We start from the raw sequence: 4,891 nt of genomic DNA, 5'->3' as shown, positions 1-4,891 counted from the left end.
AGCAGAAAGAGCATAAATGATCATCTATTGTACCATTTCAGGAGTAAGTGTGTTCGGGTTTGCTAAGGCTGTAGGAGCAGGAATAGGAACAACCGGAAAGGCAGCAGGCAATGCAACATAACTATAGGCACCAACGGAGGCATGATAAGCAGTACCCTGCTTCCTTTCAAGTCAAATGGGACAAGCAGAGATGATATGACCTTGTTTCTTGCAATAGTTACAGAACTTCTTGGGACAATCTCGATCAATATGACCAAAAGCTTTACAACTAAAACACTAGACAACAAGCATGTTTCTACCCTTATTCCTCCTCTGTGCTGCATAAGCCACAGAAATAGGTGCACTAGCAGAAGCCTGATGTGCCAAGGAAGCGTGAGTGAGTAGACGTTGCTCCTTACGAAGAATTTCACTCAACCAAGCATCAAGAGATGGAACAGAGTACGATTCATTAGATTAGAACGTGCAATGTCAAAGTTGAGTAGTAGCTTCATCAAGAATTGATCTCTCTTGCTGGTTGCATGCACTGCTTAGACAGCAGCAAGAGCTTCAGCAGGAATACTAGCATAAACAATATCAGAATAGTCAACTCAAAGGTTTTGAAAATCAGAATAATATTTCTCAATGGAAAGACTTCATTGTGTGAAATTAGTCATCTCATATTCCAATTGAAATCGCCTAGCGGAGTGATCTTGATTGTAAACCGTGTTGAGATAATTCCACATGTTAGCAGCAGTTTTATAAGGCCGCAGATTAAGAACAAGGTGAGGCTCAACGAAGCCAAGGATCCAGGTCATGACTCTAGTATCCTTGATTTCCCACATTGACAAAGCCTTAACATCGCGAGGTGCGGGATCACTCTCATCAATATGACCCCACAATTCATTCCCTTTGACAAATAATTGAAATTGAAACGCCCAAGCAGAATAATTTTTGCCAGTAAACCGAATATGAAACGATTCTAACTTATCAGATGACATGATGCAACCCAGAGAAGAAATATATATAGTGCTGAGAACACCCAACCAGAAAAGACAAACAAAGTTGCTGAAAAGGTGACCTACGTAAGAAACAAACAAAAATTGTACCGAAACACATAGAAGCCATACGTAAAACAGAGGCACTGAGACTAAAGAAGCTAGAAACTATGACAGAAGGCACCGACAAGAGGCCAGAAACAACAACAGAGGCTAGAAACCTCTCCTTAGCAACACAACAGAGTATGCCGAAGTGCAGAACACGACCAGAAATACCAAAAATAGCAACAGATGGCGCCGATACCCACAATCCCAGCAACAGAAAAAATCGAAACCCACAAAGGCATCTATAGAAATCGCCGAAAGCTACAAACACACCAACGAAAATCCACAAACTCAAACTCAGATGGCGCCGAAACCCATAAGAACCCCAGAGGAAAACTAGGACAGCACCAATAGCCAAGAACACGAACTCAGATAGTGCCAATAACGCATAAAAGGTAAAAAAAAAATCAAAACTATGAACCTTGCTCTTGATACCATGTCAAAAAACTTCAGAAAACCAATAATATTTGGAAAAAAACTAACTCTTTGATTTCAGCCTTCCCATTCACAACGAAAAAAAATGCTTACAAGGAAAATGAATAATATGCTATACACGGGAAAACATCTAATTGATTCCTAATAATCAACCTATATACAAGATAATACATCTGTACAACTAATATTAAAAGATGAGTCTTAAATTGTATAACTTCCTAAATGGTATACGTTAACAGTAACCCTTGGGTTGACGAAGAACAGTTAACGGATTTCGAATGGGTTCTTTTTAAAGAACGCTAGAGCGAAATCAAATGTTATGACACCTAATGCTGGTGACTGGTGAGTGTATATGTTATGATGATGCTATGTTATATTACCAATGCATTGAGAATGAGTCTGCAAACAACGTAGCCTCAACATGAGTTATACTACGATCACCGACAGGTACTCACATCGCACATGATGAACTGTGACGTTACCACATGTTATGATGTTACGTTTAAATATGAATTGTTAATAATGATGAAAGTTTATGATGAAGTCAAGTTTTCAACAATGGAAGTAAAAATGTTCACTAAATGAAAACATGCGTCTCCGTTTTTCTGAAAATGTTAAGGAATCTAGATGGGAGACATGCATACTGATTTTTTGCATTGCATGTTTATCACTCTTCATGCTTAACTTATCTTTGTGCACATTGGTTGTTTAACTTACTGAAATTTCAAGTAAATCTCACCTCTTATGGGATCACTATCATTCCACTCAGAATAGTAGAAATTGTGTCAGGTCTCGAGGAGGAGGAGCTAGATGGAGCACTGGATCCAACTGATTGAGGATGAGACGGACCTTGAGATGAGACGAGATTTGATCCTTATGTATATAGCCAAAGTCCTTCATGTACTAGAACGCACGAAGCGGATGATTTGACTTTGACCTTTAGTTGTACTAAGATTATGCAACATTTGGTACTTTGAACTTGATGATCACTAATGAATTGAGATGTTTTTAGTTATTCTGGCATAAGTTATACTTTCATCTTTATTTTTGATGCGATTATTGCATGCTATTAGTTGCTTATTAAAATGCATTGCATATTAACTACCATGTATGGGTGTATGTAACTTTGTGTTGCATGTCCGGATGCTCTAAGTCTCTGTTCCATTCCAAGCGGAGGTTGAGGGTGTCACAATTATATTTTTATCATGGTATCAAAGCCATTGACTAACATTAGACTTGTTTTTGTTAACTGTTTCTTTTAGAAAATTTCGCAAGCTTTGCATCCCACAAATTTTCATCATTGTTTAATCATATTTCATCTCAAATCAATGCATTAGCTGTAAGCCTTTTTTTATTGGATTTTGGTTTGTTGTTAGTACTGTTTAAGACTTCAAATCCATTTTTAGCTTTTAATTTTGGCCATTTTTTTTTATTGAATTTTAGTTTGTTGTGAATACTGTTTAAGACTTTTTAGCTTTTAATTTTGGTCCTAGTGTTGACCAAGGTCATATATAACCGATTGTTGGTTTAATCTTTTGACATATTGTTAATCCTTTCTTAGCTTTGGCTCATTATTAACACATTGTTGGCCATAGTTCCTGATTCAATATTCTAACTGCTGATTACTTAATCACCAACACCACTTTCATCATATCTCAAACTCAAGATTTTAACAATATTGAAGATAACATCAAATCAATTTCCTCATAAATAGAGACCAATACTTTGTATTCAATCACAAGTGAGAACAATAAAGATTTATCCGTTAAAAATCAAAACCTCTTCCTACAAAAAGAACGCAATGATAGAGAAAAATTATAAACCTCTAAACAAAATGTTTAGGATCTTTTAATAAATTGAATTGTTCTCAAATATTCTAAGACTACTTAATTATTATTTACAAACCATTAACTACTATTTTATTGTTATTCACAAACTATTTCACTTCTATTTATAGATAATTTGATATACTTTTATTATCTAAACGGTAAATCTCGGAAGTCCAGTACAATCCAATCTACTTTAAACGTGCACTCAAGACTTCAGTAGCAGCCGGGATGAGGGGGTACTTGTGACACATATTTTCCTTTGGGACACATTTTATTTTGGGATGTTAAATTCCATTGGCCCTAGCAAATCATTGTCATTTTATTTTGAATGACAATTATATTTGATCGTCTTTCTCCAAGGAAGATGCTAAACATAGCCAGCTTCATGCACCACCTCCCCCACCTCGCATATCTGCCTTCCAGAAGGGGTGCTGCAATTATTAGCAACGGCGTGGACGACTTGGTCATGCAGTGACAAAAAGCTCAATCTGTGCTCCAACCACGACGATAACAATTTACTGGAACCAGGGCACAATAAAAACACCAATTTCCATCGTCTTCCTCCAAGGAAGTTTCAGCTTATCACACCTTCGCCAGAATACATTTATAAGCCTCGCATCAGCGAATACCACATCTCATTAGCTTTTACCAGCCGAAATGCATCAACAGTCTTTGTCGTGATAAAATAACCCATCAACATGAATATTATCATGAATCTACAAATATCATTATTCATAAAAAACATCAGAGAGAAAATCAGTGAACCACAAACATCAAGAAAACCATATCATCAACCCAGCAACAAGACCAACATGAACCTCTATCATAACCAGAAAGGAATAAGGAAGGAGAAAAAAGAAAATGAAATAAAACGGAAGAGGAAAGGAAATAGAAACGAACATCAAGCACAAAACCAGTGCACCAATTGAATATAAAAATTTAAATATAAAATAAATTGATGCCAAACAACCCACCAGAAGAGATCCATGCTAAAAGAACAACTGTCAGCCGTCATAACATCCAACAGAATATGCACCCAACTTGGCAGTAAATAGGTCCATTTTTAACAAGAGTAAATAAGTCTCCACTTCCTTGCGCGTTGCAGCAATGCCCCCAACCATCTTCCCTAAAGATGGCTATGTGGCCATAAAATCATAGGATCTCGAAGGCATTCTAAAACTAGGTAAAAAAGATCTTTAACGGCTTAAGGATTACATATAGGGAGGTATTCCGTATTTGGCAAATTATAGAATTACCATAAATAGTGCAACCAGTTCTAAATATGTTTTCAAGAATTTTGCAACAAGGAAAGGGTTCTCTTTTCCACATACTACCAATCATAACCTTCACAGTTTGTTGTCAGTTTTGGATGCAAAGATTAGAATCCATGAATTTTACATTTACTATGCCTTTCTCTTTTCCACATACTACCAATCATAATCTGTAGCAGTGAGTAAAATATGCCTTAATTTTCAGATGCACCTTGAATTCCATAGATAAAGATAAACCCCTACCTACATTAACAATCGATGTGATGGGTCTTAAATA

General features: G+C 36.5%; 1 protein-coding gene across 6 annotated transcripts in view; it reads right to left on the bottom strand.

Moving 5' to 3' along the window:
• Positions 1-3,467: 3,467 nt before the first annotated feature.
• LOC109010801 (calcium-transporting ATPase 10, plasma membrane-type-like) overlaps positions 3,468-4,891 on the bottom strand; it is a 27,502-nt gene continuing 26,078 nt past the window's right edge. For all 6 annotated transcript variants that reach the window (XM_018991717.2, XM_035682995.1, XM_018991715.2 and 3 more), the window contains one exon: positions 3,468-4,059. The gene's annotated coding sequence lies outside the window, so the exon portion shown is untranslated. The remainder of the gene's footprint in view (positions 4,060-4,891) is intronic.

This window comes from Juglans regia, chromosome 11 (genome assembly GCF_001411555.2).
Source record: "Juglans regia cultivar Chandler chromosome 11, Walnut 2.0, whole genome shotgun sequence".
NCBI classification, from domain to species: Eukaryota; Viridiplantae; Streptophyta; class Magnoliopsida; order Fagales; family Juglandaceae; genus Juglans; species Juglans regia.
Note: the sequence above shows the minus strand (reverse complement) of the source record. Positions and strands in the feature narration are given on the sequence as shown.